Raw genomic sequence first — 16,480 nt, forward strand, 5'->3', positions numbered from 1 at the left:
ATTACACAAGATCAAAAGACCACAAAACTATCAGCCAAGTTAAGGGCTTCAACTGTTGGGTCTATTCTGTCAAATTTTCAATTTCAAAAGCCAAAGCAAGTCACTTTCAGCAGGTGGTGAGTTCATATTCAGAAGGAAAGGGAAACATAACAGATAACATGGGAGTGGATAAAGGATTCCTTTAGCAGAGGATGGTTTCGATCCATCGACCTCTGGGTTATGGGCCCAGCACGCTTCTGCTGCGCCACTCTGCTCTTATACACTGAACCAGTTTCAGATGAAGACAGTCTATGGTTTCTTGGGTTTGGTTATCAGTTACATTAACTGGACATGGAGGAAAATATTGGCAAATGTGAAGCAATGTTCCTCAATCGGAAGGTGCACAGTGTTATCTTGTGCGAAAACGAGACTGGAGAGAAACTACCTCCTGCACGAATCATTGGAAATTCCTTATGCTACAGAGCTTAGCTTCTTGTTATAGTTTTGAACAACAAAATATTTTCTTATAGTAGATCAGCTGCAAGTAGCCAATACATTCAACTGACAGTCTTTTGGCAGTGGTGGGATTTGAACCCACCCCTCCTAAGAGACTGGAGCCTTAATCCAGCACCTTTAACCACTCGGCCACACTACCGTTAGGAACTAGTTTTTACCAAAACGAACCGCAGGCGTTCAGATGTATGTTCCACTTTGAAGACAATTGGACAATCGAATCGAAGACACATACGAAAGAACATTCAAAACTTCAAACACATAGCCAGTGGGGGTATAAAGCAATTACTCAAGATCAAAAGACCACTAAACTATCAGCCAAGTTAAGGGCTTCAACTGTTGGGTCTATTCTGTCAAATTTTCAATTTCAAAAGCCAAGGCAAGTCACTTTCAGCAGGAGGTGAGTTCATGTTCAGAAGGAAAGGGAAACATAACAGATAACATGGGAGTGGATAAAGGATTGTTTTAGCAGAGGATGGTTTCGATCCATCGACCTCTGGGTTACGGGCCCAGCACGCTTCCGCTGCGCCACTCTGCTCTTATACACTGAACCAGTTTCAGATGAACACAGTCTATGGTTTCTTGGGTTTGCTTATCAGTTAAATCAACTGGACTTGGAGGAAAAGATTGGCAAATGTGAAGCAATGTGCCTCAATGGGAAGGTGCACAGTGTTACCTTGTTTGAAAACGAGACTGGAGAGAAACTACCTCCTGCACGCTTCATTGGACATTCCTTATGCTACATAGCTTAGCTGGCTATTGCAGTTTTGAATTACAAGAGATCTTCTAATAGTAGATCAGCTGCAAGTACCCAATATATTCAACTGACAGTCTTTTGGCAGTGGTGGGATTTGAACCCACGCCTCCTGAGAGACTGGAGCCTAAATCCAGCGCCTTTGACCACTCGGCCACACTACCGTTAGGAACTAGTTTTTACCAAAACGAACCGGAGGCGTTCAGATGTATATTCCACTTTGATGACAATTGGACAATCAAATCGAAGACACATACGGAAGAACATTCAAAACTTCAAACACATAGCCAGTGGGGGTATAAAGCAATTACTCAAGATCAAAAGACCACTAAACTATCAGCCAAGTTAAGGGCTTCAACTCTTGGGTCTATTCTGTCACATTTTCAACTTCAAAAGCCAAAGCAAGTCACTTTCAGCAGGAGGTGAGTTCATGTTCAGAAGGAAAGGGAAACATAACAGATAACATGGGAGTGGATAAAGGATTGTTTTAGCAGAGGATGGTTTCGATCCATCGACCTCTGGGTTATGGGCCCAGCACGCTTCCGCTGCGCCACTCTGCTCTTATACACTGAACCAGTTTCAGATGAACACAGTCTATGGTTTCTTGGGTTTGCTTATCAGTTAAATCAACTGGACTTGGAGGAAAAGATTGGCAAATGTGAAGAAATGTGCCTCAATGGGAAGGTGCACAGTGTTACCTTGTTTGAAAATGAGACTGGAGAGAAACTACCTCCTGCACGAATCATTGGAAATTCCTTATGCTACAGAGCTCAGCTTCTTGTTATAGTTTTGAACAACAAGATATCTTCTTATAGTAGATCAGCTGCAAGTAGCCAATACATTCAACTGTAGTCTTTTGGCAGTGGTGGGATTTGAACCCACGCCTCCTAAGAGACTGGAGCCTTAATCCAGCGCCTTTGACCACTCGGCCACACTACCGTTGGGAACTAGTTTTTACCAAAACAATCCGGAGGCGTTCAGATGTATATTCCACTTTGATGACAATTGGACAATCAAATCGAAGACACATACGGAAGAACATTGGAAACTTCAAACACATACCCTGCGGGGGTATAAAGCAATTACTCAAGGTCAAAAGACCACAAAACTATCAGCCAAGTTAAGGGCTTCAAATCTTGGGTCTATTCTGTCACATTTTCAACTTCAAAAGCCAAAGCAAGTCACTTTCAGCAGGTGGTGAGTTCATGTTCAGAAGGAAAGGGAAACATAACAGATAACATGGGAGTGGATAAAGGATTCCTTCAGCAGAGGATGGTTTCGATCCATCGACCTCTGGGCCCAGCACGCTTCCGCTGCGCCACTCTGCTCTTATACATTGGACAAGTTTCAAATGAAGACAGTCTATGGTTTCTTGGGTTTGCTTATCAGTTAAATTAACTGGACTTGGAGGAAAAAATTGGTAAATGTGAAGCAATGTTCCTCAATGGGAATGTGCACAGTGTTACCTTGTTTGAAAACGAGACTGGAGAGAAACTACCTCCTGCACGCTTCATTGGACATTCCTTATGCTACAGAGCTTAGCTGGCTGTGGCAGTTTTGAACAACAAGAGATCTTCTTATAGTAGATCAGCTGCAAGTAGCCAATACATTCAACTGACAGTCTTTTGGCAGTGGTGGGATTTGAACCCACGCCTCCTAAGAGACTGGAGCCTTAATCCAGCGCCTTTGACCACTCGGCCACACTACCGTTATGAACTACTTTACCAAAACGAACCGGAGGCGTTCAGATGTATTGATTGTCACTTTGATGACAATTGGACAATAAAATCGAAGACACATACGGAAGAACATTCAAAACTTCAAACACATACCCTGTGGGGGTATAAAGCAATAACTCAAGGTCCAAAGACGACAAAACTATCAGCCAAGTTAAGGGCTTCAACTCTTGGGTCTATTCTGTCACATTTTCAACATCAAAAGCCAAAGCAAGTCACTTTCAGCAGGTGGTGAGTTCATGTTCAGAAGGAAAGGGAAACATAACAGATAACATGGGAGTGGATAAAGGATTCCTTTAGCAGAGGATGGTTTCGATCCATCGACCTCTGGGTTATGGGCCCAGCACGCTTCCGCTGCGCCACTCTGCTCTTATACACTGAACCAGTTTCAGATGAACAGAGTCTATGGTTTCTTGGGTTTGCTTATCAGTTAAATCAACTGGACTTGGAGGAAAAGATTGGCAAATGTGAAGCAATGTTCCTCAATGGGAATGTGCACAGTGTTACCTTGTTTGAAAACGAGACTGGAGAGAAACTACCTCCTGCACGCTTCATTGGACATTCCTTATGCTACATAGCTTAGCTGGCTGTTGCAGTTTTGAATAACAAGAGATCTTCTAATAGTAGATCAGCTGCAAGTACCCAATATATTCAACTGACAGTCTTTTGGCAGTGGTGGGATTTGAACCCACGCCTCCTGAGAGACTGGAGCCTAAATCCAGCGCCTTTGACCACTAGGCCACACTACCGTTAGGAACTAGTTTTTACCAAAACGAACCGGAGGCGTTCAGATGTATATTCCACTTTGATGACAATTGGACAATCAAATCGAAGACACATACGGAAGAACATTCAAAACTTCAAACACATAGCCAGTGGGGGTATAAAGCAATTACTCAAGATCAAAAGACCACTAAACTATCAGCCAAGTTAAGGGCTTCAACTCTTGGGTCTATTCTGTCACATTTTCAACTTCAAAAGCCAAAGCAAGTCACTTTCAGCAGGAGGTGAGTTCATGTTCAGAAGGAAAGGGAAACATAACAGATAACATGGGAGTGGATAAAGGATTGTTTTAGCAGAGGATGGTTTCGATCCATCGACCTCTGGGTTATGGGCCCAGCACGCTTCCGCTGCGCCACTCTGCTCTTATACACTGAACCAGTTTCAGATGAAGACAGTCTATGGTTTCTTGGGTTTGGTTATCAGTTACATTAACTGGACATGGAGGAAAATATTGGCAAATGTGAAGCAATGTTCCTCAATCGGAAGGTGCACAGTGTTACCTTGTTTGAAAACGAGACTGGAGAGAAACTACCTCCTGCACGCTTCATTGGACATTCCTTATGCTACAGAGCTCAGCTTCTTGTTATAGTTTTGAACAACAAGATATCTTCTTATAGTAGATCAGCTGCAAGTACCCAATATATTCAACTGACAGTCTTTTGGCAGTGGTGGGATTTGAACCCACGCCTCCTGAGAGACTGGAGCCTAAATCCAGCGCCTTTGACCACTCGGCCACACTACCGTTAGGAACTAGTTTTTACCAAAACGAACCGGAGGCGTTCAGATGTATATTCCACTTTGATGACAATTGGACAATCAAATCGAAGACACATACGGAAGAACATTCAAAACTTCAAACACATAGCCAGTGGGGGTATAAAGCAATTACTCAAGATCAAAAGACCACTAAACTATCAGCCAAGTTAAGGGCTTCAACTCTTGGGTCTATTCTGTCACATTTTCAACTTCAAAAGCCAAAGCAAGTCACTTTCAGCAGGAGGTGAGTTCATGTTCAGAAGGAAAGGGAAACATAACAGATAACATGGGAGTGGATAAAGGATTGTTTTAGCAGAGGATGGTTTCGATCCATCGACCTCTGGGTTATGGGCCCAGCACGCTTCCGCTGCGCCACTCTGCTCTTATACACTGAACCAGTTTCAGATGAACACAGTCTATGGTTTCTTGGGTTTGCTTATCAGTTAAATCAACTGGACTTGGAGGAAAAGATTGGCAAATGTGATGAAATGTGCCTCAATGGGAAGGTGCACAGTGTTACCTTGTTTGAAAATGAGACTGGAGAGAAACTACCTCCTGCACGAATCATTGGAAATTCCTTATGCTACAGAGCTCAGCTTCTTGTTATAGTTTTGAACAACAAGATATCTTCTTATAGTAGATCAGCTGCAAGTAGCCAATACATTCAACTGTAGTCTTTTGGCAGTGGTGGGATTTGAACCCACGCCTCCTAAGAGACTGGAGCCTTAATCCAGCGCCTTTGACCACTCGGCCACACTACCGTTGGGAACTAGTTTTTACCAAAACAAACCGGAGGCGTTCAGATGTATATTCCACTTTGATGACAATTGGACAATCAAATCGAAGACACATACGGAAGAACATTGGAAACTTCAAACACATACCCTGCGGGGGTATAAAGCAATTACTCAAGGTCAAAAGACCACAAAACTATCAGCCAAGTTAAGGGCTTCAAATCTTGGGTCTATTCTGTCACATTTTCAACTTCAAAAGCCAAAGCAAGTCACTTTCAGCAGGTGGTGAGTTCATGTTCAGAAGGAAAGGGAAACATAACAGATAACATGGGAGTGGATAAAGGCTTCCTTCAGCAGAGGATGGTTTCGATCCATCGACCTCTGGGCCCAGCACGCTTCCGCTGCGCCACTCTGCTCTTATACATTGGACAAGTTTCAAATGAAGACAGTCTATGGTTTCTTGGGTTTGCTTATCAGTTAAATTAACTGGACTTGGAGGAAAAAATTGGTAAATGTGAAGCAATGTTCCTCAATGGGAATGTGCACAGTGTTACCTTGTTTGAAAACGAGACTGGAGAGAAACTACCTCCTGCACGCTTCATTGGACATTCCTTATGCTATAGAGCTTAGCTGGCTGTGGCAGTTTTGAACAACAAGAGATCTTCTTATAGTAGATCAGCTGCAAGTAGCCAATACATTCAACTGACAGTCTTTTGGCAGTGGTGGGATTTGAACCCACGCCTCCTAAGAGACTGGAGCCTTAATCCAGCGCCTTTGACCACTCGGCCACACTACCGTTATGAACTACTTTACCAAAACGAACCGGAGGCGTTCAGATGTATATTCCACTTTGATGACAATTGGACAATAAAATCGAAGACACATACGGAAGAACATTCAAAACTTCAAACACATACCCTGTGGGGGTATAAAGCAATAACTCAAGGTCCAAAGACGACAAAACTATCAGCCAAGTTAAGGGCTTCAACTCTTGGGTCTATTCTGTCACATTTTCAACATCAAAAGCCAAAGCAAGTCACTTTCAGCAGGTGGTGAGTTCATGTTCAGAAGGAAAGGGAAACATAACAGATAACATGGGAGTGGATAAAGGATTCCTTTAGCAGAGGATGGTTTCGATCCATCGACCTCTGGGTTATGGGCCCAGCACGCTTCCGCTGCGCCACTCTGCTCTTATACACTGAACCAGTTTCAGATGAACAGAGTCTATGGTTTCTTGGGTTTGCTTATCAGTTAAATCAACTGGACTTGGAGGAAAATATTGGCAAATGTGAAGCAATGTTCCTCAATGGGAAGGTGCACAGTGTTACCTTGTTTGAAAACGAGACTGGAGAGAAACTACCTCCTGCACGCTTCATTGGACATTCCTTATGCTACATAGCTTAGCTGGCTGTTGCAGTTTTGAATAACAAGAGATCTTATTATAGTAGATCAGCTGCAAGTAGCCAATACATTCAACTGACAGTGGTGGGATTTGAACCCACGCCTCCTAAGAGACTGGAGCCTTAATCCAGCGCCTTTGACCACTCGGCCACACTACCGTTATGAACTACTTTACCAAAACGAACCGGAGGCGTTCAGATGTAAATTCCACTTTGATGACAATTGGACAATCAAATCGAAAACACATACGGAAGAACATTCAAAACTTCAAACACATACCCTGTGGGGGTATAAAGCAATAACTCAAGGTCCAAAGACCACAAAACTATCAGCCAAGTTAAGGGCTTCAACTCTTGGGTCTATTCTGTCACATTTTCAACATCAAAAGCCAAAGCAAGTCACTTTCAGCAGGTGGTGAGTTCATGTTCAGAAGGAAAGGGAAACATAACAGATAACATGGGAGTGGATAAAGGATTCCTTTAGCAGAGGATGGTTTCGATCCATCGACCTCTGGGTTATGGGCCCAGCACGCTTCCGCTGCGCCACTCTGCTCTTATACACTGAACCAGTTTCAGATGAACACAGTCTATGGTTTCTTGGGTTTGCTTATCAGTTAAATCAACTGGACTTGGAGGAAAATATTGGCAAATGTGAAGCAATGTTCCTCAATGGGAAGGTGCACAGTGTTACCTTGTTTGAAAACGAGACTGGAGAGAAACTACCTCCTGCACGCTTCATTGGACATTCGTTATGCTACATAGCTTAGCTGGCTGTTGCAGTTTTGAACAAAAAGAGATCTTCTAATAGTAGATCAGCTGCAAGTACCCAATATATTCAACTGACAGTCTATTGGCAGGATTTGAACCCACGCCTCCTGAGAGACTGGAGCCTAAATCCAGCGCCTTTGACCACTCGGCCACACTACTGTTAGGAACTAGATTTTACCAAAACGAACCGGAGGCGTTCAGATGTATGTTCCACTTTGAAGACAATTGGACAATCGAATCGAAGACACATACGAAAGAACATTCAAAACTTCAAACACATAGCCAGTGGGGGTATAAAGCAATTACACAAGATCAAAAGACCACAAAACTATCAGCCAAGTTAAGGGCTTCAACTGTTGGGTCTATTCTGTCAAATTTTCAATTTCAAAAGCCAAAGCAAGTCACTTTCAGCAGGTGGTGAGTTCATATTCAGAAGGAAAGGGAAACATAACAGATAACATGGGAGTGGATAAAGGATTCCTTTAGCAGAGGATGGTTTCGATCCATCGACCTCTGGGTTATGGGCCCAGCACGCTTCCGCTGCGCCACTCTGCTCTTATACACTGAACCAGTTTCAGATGAAGACAGTCTATGGTTTCTTGGGTTTGGTTATCAGTTACATTAACTGGACATGGAGGAAAATATTGGCAAATGTGAAGCAATGTTCCTCAATCGGAAGGTGCACAGTGTTATCTTGTGCGAAAACGAGACTGGAGAGAAACTACCTCCTGCACGAATCATTGGAAATTCCTTATGCTACAGAGCTTAGCTTCTTGTTATAGTTTTGAACAACAAAATATTTTCTTATAGTAGATCAGCTGCAAGTAGCCAATACATTCAACTGACAGTCTTTTGGCAGTGGTGGGATTTGAACCCACCCCTCCTAAGAGACTGGAGCCTTAATCCAGCACCTTTAACCACTCGGCCACACTACCGTTAGGAACTAGTTTTTACCAAAACGAACCGCAGGCGTTCAGATGTATGTTCCACTTTGAAGACAATTGGACAATCGAATCGAAGACACATACGAAAGAACATTCAAAACTTCAAACACATAGCCAGTGGGGGTATAAAGCAATTACTCAAGATCAAAAGACCACTAAACTATCAGCCAAGTTAAGGGCTTCAACTGTTGGGTCTATTCTGTCAAATTTTCAATTTCAAAAGCCAAGGCAAGTCACTTTCAGCAGGAGGTGAGTTCATGTTCAGAAGGAAAGGGAAACATAACAGATAACATGGGAGTGGATAAAGGATTGTTTTAGCAGAGGATGGTTTCGATCCATCGACCTCTGGGTTATGGGCCCAGCACGCTTCCGCTGCGCCACTCTGCTCTTATACACTGAACCAGTTTCAGATGAACACAGTCTATGGTTTCTTGGGTTTGCTTATCAGTTAAATCAACTGGACTTGGAGGAAAAGATTGGCAAATGTGAAGCAATGTGCCTCAATGGGAAGGTGCACAGTGTTACCTTGTTTGAAAACGAGACTGGAGAGAAACTACCTCCTGCACGCTTCATTGGACATTCCTTATGCTACATAGCTTAGCTGGCTGTTGCAGTTTTGAATAACAAGAGATCTTCTAATAGTAGATCAGCTGCAAGTACCCAATATATTCAACTGACAGTCTTTTGGCAGTGGTGGGATTTGAACCCACGCCTCCTAAGAGACTGGAGACTTAATCCAGCGCCTTTGACCACTCGGCCACACTATCGTTAGGAACTAGTTTTTACCAAAACGAACCGGAGGCGTTCAGATGTATGTTCCACTTTGAAGACAATTGGACAATCGAATCGAAGACACATACGGAAGAACATTCAAAACTTCAAACACATAGCCAGTGGGGGTATAAAGCAATTACTCAAGATCAAAAGACCACAAAACTATTAGCCAAGTTAACGGCTTCAACTGTTGGTTCTATTCTGTCAAATTTTCAATTTCAAAAGCCAAAGCAAGTCACTTTCAGCAGGAGGTGAGTTCATGTTCAGAAGGAAAGGGAAACATAACAGATAACATGGGAGTGGATAAAGGATTGTTTTAGCAGAGGATGGTTTCGATCCATCGACCTCTGGGTTATGGGCCCAGCACGCTTCCGGTGCGCCACTCTGCTCTTATACACTAAACCAGTTTCAGATGAAGACAGTCTATGGTTTCTTGGCTTTGCTTATCAGTTAAATTAACTGGACTTGGAGGAAAATATTGGCAAAGGTGAAGCAATGTTCCTCAATGGGAAGGTGCACAGTGTTACCTTGTTTGAAAACGAGACTGGAGAGAAACTACCTCCTGCACGAATCATTGGAAATTCCTTATGCTACAGAGCTTAGCTTCTTGTTATAGTTTTGAACAACAAGATATCTTCTTATAGTAGATCAGCTGCAAGTAGCCAATACATTCAACTGACAGTCTTTTGGCAGTGGTGGGATTTGAACCCACGCCTCCTAAGAGACTGGAGCCTAAATCCAGCGCCTTTGACCACTCCGCCACACTACCGTTAGGAACTAGTTTTTACCAAAACGAACCGGAGGCGTTCAGATGTATGTTCCACTTTAAAGACAATTGGACAATCGAATCGAAGACACATACGAAAGAACATTCAAAACTTCAAACACATAGCCAGTGGGGGTATAAAGCAATTACTCAAGATCAAAAGACCACAACACTATCAGCCAAGTTAAGGGCTTCAACTGTTGGGTCTATTCTGTCAAATTTTCAATTTCAAAAGCCAAAGCAAGTCACTTTCAGCAGGAGGTGAGTTCATGTTCAGAAGGAAAGGGAAACATAACAGATAACATGGGAGTGGATAAAGGATTCCTTTAGCAGAGGATGGTTTCGATCCATCGACCTCTGGGCCCAGCACGCTTCCGCTGCGCCACTCTGCTCTTATACATTGAACCAGTTTCAGATGAACAGAGTCTATGGTTTCTTGGGTTTGCTTATCAGTTAAATCAACTGGACTTGGAGGAAAATATTGGCAAATGTGAAGCAATGTTCCTCAATGGGAAGGTGCACAGTGTTACCTTGTTTGAAAACGAGACTGGAGAGAAACTACCTCCTGCACGCTTCATTGGACATTCCTTATGTGACATAGCTTAGCTGGCTGTTGCAGTTTTGAACAAAAAGAGATCTTCTAATAGTAGATCAGCTGCAAGTTCCCAATATATTCAACTGACAGTCTATTGGCAGTGGTGGGATTTGAACCCACGCCTCCTGAGAGACTGGAGCCTTAATCCAGCTCCTTCGACCTCTCGGCCACACTACCATTATGAACTATTTTAACAAAACGAACCGGAGGCGTTCAGATGTATATTCCACTTTGATGGCAATTGGACAATCAAATCGAAGACACATACGGAAGAACATTCAAAACTTCAAACACATACCCTGTGGGGGTATAAAGCAATAACTCAAGGTCCAAAGACCACAAAACTATCAGCCAAGTTAAGGGCTTCAACTCTTGGGTCTATTCTGTCACATTTTCAACATCAAAAGCCAAAGCAAGTCACTTTCAGCAGGTGGTGAGTTCATGTTCAGAAGGAAAGGGAAACATAACAGATAACATGGGAGTGGATAAAGGATTCCTTTAGCAGAGGATGGTTTCGATCCATCGACCTCTGGGTTATGGGCCCAGCACGCTTCCGCTGCGCCACTCTGCTCTTATACACTGAACCAGTTTCAGATGAACAGAGTCTATGGTTTCTTGGGTTTGCTTATCAGTTAAATCAACTGGACTTGGAGGAAAATATTGGCAAATGTGAAGCAATGTTCCTCAATGGGAAGGTGCACAGTGTTACCTTGTTTGAAAACGAGACTGGAGAGAAACTACCTCCTGCACGCTTCATTGGACATTCCTTATGCTACAGAGCTTAGCTTCTTGTTATAGTTTTGAACAACAAAATATCTTCTTATAGTAGATCAGCTGCAAGTAGCCAATACATTCAACTGACAGTCTTTTGGCAGTGGTGGGATTTGAACCCACGCCTCCTAAGAGACTGGAGCCTTAATCCAGCACCTTTGACGACACGGCCACACTACCGTTAGGAACTAGTTTTTACCAAAACGAACCGGAGGCGTTCAGATGTATGTTCCACTTTGAAGACAATTGGACAATCGAATCGAAGACACATACGAAAGAACATTCAAAACTTCAAACACATAGCCAGTGGGGGTATAAAGGAATTACTCAAGGTCAAAAGACCACAAAACTATCAGCCAAGTTAAGGGCTTCAACTCTTGGGTCTATTCTGTCACATTTTCAACTTCAAAAGCCAAAGCAAGTCACTTTCAGCAGGTGGTGAGTTCATGTTCAGAAGGAAAGGGAAACATAACAGATAACATGGGAGTGGATAAAGGATTCCTTTAGCAGAGGATGGTTTCGATCCATCGACCTCTGGGTTATGGGCCCAGCACGCTTCCGGTGCGCCAATATGCTCTTATACACTAAACCAGTTTCAGATGAAGACAGTCTATGGTTTCTTGGCTTTGCTTATCAGTTAAATTAACTGGACTTGGAGGAAAATATTGGTAAATGTGAAGCAATGTTCCTCAATGGGAAGGTGCACAGTGTTACCTTGTTTGAAAACGAGACTGGAGAGAAACTACCTCCTGCACGCTTCATTGGACATTCCTTATGCTACATAGCTTAGCTGGCTGTTGCAGTTTTGAACAAAAAGAGATCTTCTAATAGTAGATCAGCTGCAAGTACCCGATATATTCAACTGACAGTCTATTGACAGTGGTGGGATTTGAACCCACGCCTCCTGAGAGACTGGAGCCTTAATCCAGCGCCTTTGACCACTCGGCCACACTACCGTTAGGAACTAGTTTTTACCAAAACGAACCGGAGTCGTTCAGATGTATGTTCCACTTTGAAGACAATTGGACAATCGAATCGAAGACACATACGAAAGAACATTCAAAACTTCAAACACATAGCCAGTGGGGGTATAAAGCAATTACTCAAGATCAAAAGACCACAAAACTATCAGCCAAGTTAAGGGCTTCAACTGTTGGGTCTATTCTGTCACATTTTCAACTTCAAAAGCCAAAGCAAGTCACTTTCAGCAGGTGGTGAGTTCATGTTCAGAAGGAAAGGGAAACATACCAGATAACATGGGAGTGGATAAAGGATTCCTTTAGCAGAGGATGGTTTCGATCCATCGACCTCTGGGTTATGGGCCCAGCACGCTTCCGGTGCGCCACTCTGCTCTTATACACTAAACCAGTTTCAGATGAAGACAGTCTATGGTTTCTTGGGTTTGGTTATCAGTTACATTAACTGGACATGGAGGAAAATATTGGCAAATGTGAAGCAATGTTCCTCAATGGGAAGGTGCACAGTGTTACCTTGTTTGAAAACGAGACTGGAGAGAAACTACCTCCTGCACGCTTCATTGGACATTCCTTATGCTACATAGCTTAGCTGGCTGTTGCAGTTTTGAACAAAAAGAGATCTTCTAATAGTAGATCAGCTGCAAGTACCCAATATATTCAACTGACAGTCTATTGGCAGGATTTGAACCCACGCCTCCTGAGAGACTGGAGCCTAAATCCAGCGCCTTTGACCACTCGGCCACACTACTGTTAGGAACTAGATTTTACCAAAACGAACCGGAGGCGTTCAGATGTATGTTCCACTTTGAAGACAATTGGACAATCGAATCGAAGACACATACGAAAGAACATTCAAAACTTCAAACACATAGCCAGTGGGGGTATAAAGCAATTACACAAGATCAAAAGACCACAAAACTATCAGCCAAGTTAAGGGCTTCAACTGTTGGGTCTATTCTGTCAAATTTTCAATTTCAAAAGCCAAAGCAAGTCACTTTCAGCAGGTGGTGAGTTCATATTCAGAAGGAAAGGGAAACATAACAGATAACATGGGAGTGGATAAAGGATTCCTTTAGCAGAGGATGGTTTCGATCCATCGACCTCTGGGTTATGGGCCCAGCACGCTTCCGCTGCGCCACTCTGCTCTTATACACTGAACCAGTTTCAGATGAAGACAGTCTATGGTTTCTTGGGTTTGGTTATCAGTTACATTAACTGGACATGGAGGAAAATATTGGCAAATGTGAAGCAATGTTCCTCAATCGGAAGGTGCACAGTGTTATCTTGTGCGAAAACGAGACTGGAGAGAAACTACCTCCTGCACGAATCATTGGAAATTCCTTATGCTACAGAGCTTAGCTTCTTGTTATAGTTTTGAACAACAAAATATTTTCTTATAGTAGATCAGCTGCAAGTAGCCAATACATTCAACTGACAGTCTTTTGGCAGTGGTGGGATTTGAACCCACCCCTCCTAAGAGACTGGAGCCTTAATCCAGCACCTTTAACCACTCGGCCACACTACCGTTAGGAACTAGTTTTTACCAAAACGAACCGCAGGCGTTCAGATGTATGTTCCACTTTGAAGACAATTGGACAATCGAATCGAAGACACATACGAAAGAACATTCAAAACTTCAAACACATAGCCAGTGGGGGTATAAAGCAATTACTCAAGATCAAAAGACCACTAAACTATCAGCCAAGTTAAGGGCTTCAACTGTTGGGTCTATTCTGTCAAATTTTCAATTTCAAAAGCCAAGGCAAGTCACTTTCAGCAGGAGGTGAGTTCATGTTCAGAAGGAAAGGGAAACATAACAGATAACATGGGAGTGGATAAAGGATTGTTTTAGCAGAGGATGGTTTCGATCCATCGACCTCTGGGTTATGGGCCCAGCACGCTTCCGCTGCGCCACTCTGCTCTTATACACTGAACCAGTTTCAGATGAACACAGTCTATGGTTTCTTGGGTTTGCTTATCAGTTAAATCAACTGGACTTGGAGGAAAAGATTGGCAAATGTGAAGCAATGTGCCTCAATGGGAAGGTGCACAGTGTTACCTTGTTTGAAAACGAGACTGGAGAGAAACTACCTCCTGCACGCTTCATTGGACATTCCTTATGCTACATAGCTTAGCTGGCTGTTGCAGTTTTGAATAACAAGAGATCTTCTAATAGTAGATCAGCTGCAAGTACCCAATATATTCAACTGACAGTCTTTTGGCAGTGGTGGGATTTGAACCCACGCCTCCTAAGAGACTGGAGACTTAATCCAGCGCCTTTGACCACTCGGCCACACTATCGTTAGGAACTAGTTTTTACCAAAACGAACCGGAGGCGTTCAGATGTATGTTCCACTTTGAAGACAATTGGACAATCGAATCGAAGACACATACGGAAGAACATTCAAAACTTCAAACACATAGCCAGTGGGGGTATAAAGCAATTACTCAAGATCAAAAGACCACAAAACTATTAGCCAAGTTAACGGCTTCAACTGTTGGTTCTATTCTGTCAAATTTTCAATTTCAAAAGCCAAAGCAAGTCACTTTCAGCAGGAGGTGAGTTCATGTTCAGAAGGAAAGGGAAACATAACAGATAACATGGGAGTGGATAAAGGATTGTTTTAGCAGAGGATGGTTTCGATCCATCGACCTCTGGGTTATGGGCCCAGCACGCTTCCGGTGCGCCACTCTGCTCTTATACACTAAACCAGTTTCAGATGAAGACAGTCTATGGTTTCTTGGCTTTGCTTATCAGTTAAATTAACTGGACTTGGAGGAAAATATTGGCAAAGGTGAAGCAATGTTCCTCAATGGGAAGGTGCACAGTGTTACCTTGTTTGAAAACGAGACTGGAGAGAAACTACCTCCTGCACGAATCATTGGAAATTCCTTATGCTACAGAGCTTAGCTTCTTGTTATAGTTTTGAACAACAAGATATCTTCTTATAGTAGATCAGCTGCAAGTAGCCAATACATTCAACTGACAGTCTTTTGGCAGTGGTGGGATTTGAACCCACGCCTCCTAAGAGACTGGAGCCTAAATCCAGCGCCTTTGACCACTCCGCCACACTACCGTTAGGAACTAGTTTTTACCAAAACGAACCGGAGGCGTTCAGATGTATGTTCCACTTTAAAGACAATTGGACAATCGAATCGAAGACACATACGAAAGAACATTCAAAACTTCAAACACATAGCCAGTGGGGGTATAAAGCAATTACTCAAGATCAAAAGACCACAACACTATCAGCCAAGTTAAGGGCTTCAACTGTTGGGTCTATTCTGTCAAATTTTCAATTTCAAAAGCCAAAGCAAGTCACTTTCAGCAGGAGGTGAGTTCATGTTCAGAAGGAAAGGGAAACATAACAGATAACATGGGAGTGGATAAAGGATTGTTTTAGCAGAGGATGGTTTCGATCCATCGACCTCTGGGTTATGGGCCCAGCACGCTTCCGGTGCGCCACTCTGCTCTTATACACTAAACCAGTTTCAGATGAAGACAGTCTATGGTTTCTTGGCTTTGCTTATCAGTTAAATTAACTGGACTTGGAGGAAAATATTGGCAAAGGTGAAGCAATGTTCCTCAATGGGAAGGTGCACAGTGTTACCTTGTTTGAAAACGAGACTGGAGAGAAACTACCTCCTGCACGAATCATTGGAAATTCCTTATGCTACAGAGCTTAGCTTCTTGTTATAGTTTTGAACAACAAGATATCTTCTTATAGTAGATCAGCTGCAAGTAGCCAATACATTCAACTGACAGTCTTTTGGCAGTGGTGGGATTTGAACCCACGCCTCCTAAGAGACTGGAGCCTAAATCCAGCGCCTTTGACCACTCCGCCACACTACCGTTAGGAACTAGTTTTTACCAAAACGAACCGGAGGCGTTCAGATGTATGTTCCACTTTAAAGACAATTGGACAATCGAATCGAAGACACATACGAAAGAACATTCAAAACTTCAAACACATAGCCAGTGGGGGTATAAAGCAATTACTCAAGATCAAAAGACCACAACACTATCAGCCAAGTTAAGGGCTTCAACTGTTGGGTCTATTCTGTCAAATTTTCAATTTCAAAAGCCAAAGCAAGTCACTTTCAGCAGGAGGTGAGTTCATGTTCAGAAGGAAAGGGAAACATAACAGATAACATGGGAGTGGATAAAGGATTCCTTTAGCAGAGGATGGTTTCGATCCATCGACCTCTGGGCCCAGCACGCTTCCGCTG

At 43.0% G+C, this 16,480-nt stretch overlaps 16 non-coding genes across 16 annotated transcripts; all 16 read right to left on the reverse strand.

Annotated features, from left to right (window-relative positions):
- Nucleotides 1-552: 552 nt before the first annotated feature.
- On the reverse strand, nt 553-634 carry trnal-aag (transfer RNA leucine (anticodon AAG)). The gene has a single exon. It is a non-coding gene; the product is annotated as a tRNA-Leu (tRNA).
- A 324-nt stretch (nt 635-958) lies between these two features.
- trnat-cgu (transfer RNA threonine (anticodon CGU)) lies at nt 959-1,030 on the reverse strand. Its single transcript has one exon. It is a non-coding gene; the product is annotated as a tRNA-Thr (tRNA).
- Nucleotides 1,031-1,328: 298 nt separating this feature from the next.
- trnal-uag (transfer RNA leucine (anticodon UAG)) lies at nt 1,329-1,410 on the reverse strand. The gene has a single exon. It is a non-coding gene; the product is annotated as a tRNA-Leu (tRNA).
- Nucleotides 1,411-2,103: 693 nt separating this feature from the next.
- trnal-aag (transfer RNA leucine (anticodon AAG)) lies at nt 2,104-2,185 on the reverse strand. Its single transcript has one exon. It is a non-coding gene; the product is annotated as a tRNA-Leu (tRNA).
- A 687-nt stretch (nt 2,186-2,872) lies between these two features.
- On the reverse strand, nt 2,873-2,954 carry trnal-aag (transfer RNA leucine (anticodon AAG)). The gene has a single exon. It is a non-coding gene; the product is annotated as a tRNA-Leu (tRNA).
- A 695-nt stretch (nt 2,955-3,649) lies between these two features.
- On the reverse strand, nt 3,650-3,731 carry trnal-uag (transfer RNA leucine (anticodon UAG)). The gene has a single exon. It is a non-coding gene; the product is annotated as a tRNA-Leu (tRNA).
- Nucleotides 3,732-4,425: 694 nt separating this feature from the next.
- trnal-uag (transfer RNA leucine (anticodon UAG)) lies at nt 4,426-4,507 on the reverse strand. Its single transcript has one exon. It is a non-coding gene; the product is annotated as a tRNA-Leu (tRNA).
- A 693-nt stretch (nt 4,508-5,200) lies between these two features.
- Nucleotides 5,201-5,282, reverse strand: trnal-aag (transfer RNA leucine (anticodon AAG)). Its single transcript has one exon. It is a non-coding gene; the product is annotated as a tRNA-Leu (tRNA).
- Nucleotides 5,283-5,969: 687 nt separating this feature from the next.
- trnal-aag (transfer RNA leucine (anticodon AAG)) lies at nt 5,970-6,051 on the reverse strand. The gene has a single exon. It is a non-coding gene; the product is annotated as a tRNA-Leu (tRNA).
- A 681-nt stretch (nt 6,052-6,732) lies between these two features.
- Nucleotides 6,733-6,814, reverse strand: trnal-aag (transfer RNA leucine (anticodon AAG)). The gene has a single exon. It is a non-coding gene; the product is annotated as a tRNA-Leu (tRNA).
- A 1,462-nt stretch (nt 6,815-8,276) lies between these two features.
- Nucleotides 8,277-8,358, reverse strand: trnal-aag (transfer RNA leucine (anticodon AAG)). Its single transcript has one exon. It is a non-coding gene; the product is annotated as a tRNA-Leu (tRNA).
- Nucleotides 8,359-9,828: 1,470 nt separating this feature from the next.
- Nucleotides 9,829-9,910, reverse strand: trnal-uag (transfer RNA leucine (anticodon UAG)). The gene has a single exon. It is a non-coding gene; the product is annotated as a tRNA-Leu (tRNA).
- Nucleotides 9,911-12,147: 2,237 nt separating this feature from the next.
- Nucleotides 12,148-12,229, reverse strand: trnal-aag (transfer RNA leucine (anticodon AAG)). The gene has a single exon. It is a non-coding gene; the product is annotated as a tRNA-Leu (tRNA).
- A 1,464-nt stretch (nt 12,230-13,693) lies between these two features.
- Nucleotides 13,694-13,775, reverse strand: trnal-aag (transfer RNA leucine (anticodon AAG)). Its single transcript has one exon. It is a non-coding gene; the product is annotated as a tRNA-Leu (tRNA).
- A 1,470-nt stretch (nt 13,776-15,245) lies between these two features.
- Nucleotides 15,246-15,327, reverse strand: trnal-uag (transfer RNA leucine (anticodon UAG)). Its single transcript has one exon. It is a non-coding gene; the product is annotated as a tRNA-Leu (tRNA).
- A 694-nt stretch (nt 15,328-16,021) lies between these two features.
- trnal-uag (transfer RNA leucine (anticodon UAG)) lies at nt 16,022-16,103 on the reverse strand. The gene has a single exon. It is a non-coding gene; the product is annotated as a tRNA-Leu (tRNA).
- Between the last annotated feature and the right edge of the window lie 377 nt (nt 16,104-16,480).

Source organism: Limanda limanda, chromosome 10 (assembly GCF_963576545.1).
Source record: "Limanda limanda chromosome 10, fLimLim1.1, whole genome shotgun sequence".
NCBI lineage: Eukaryota > Metazoa > Chordata > Actinopteri > Pleuronectiformes > Pleuronectidae > Limanda > Limanda limanda.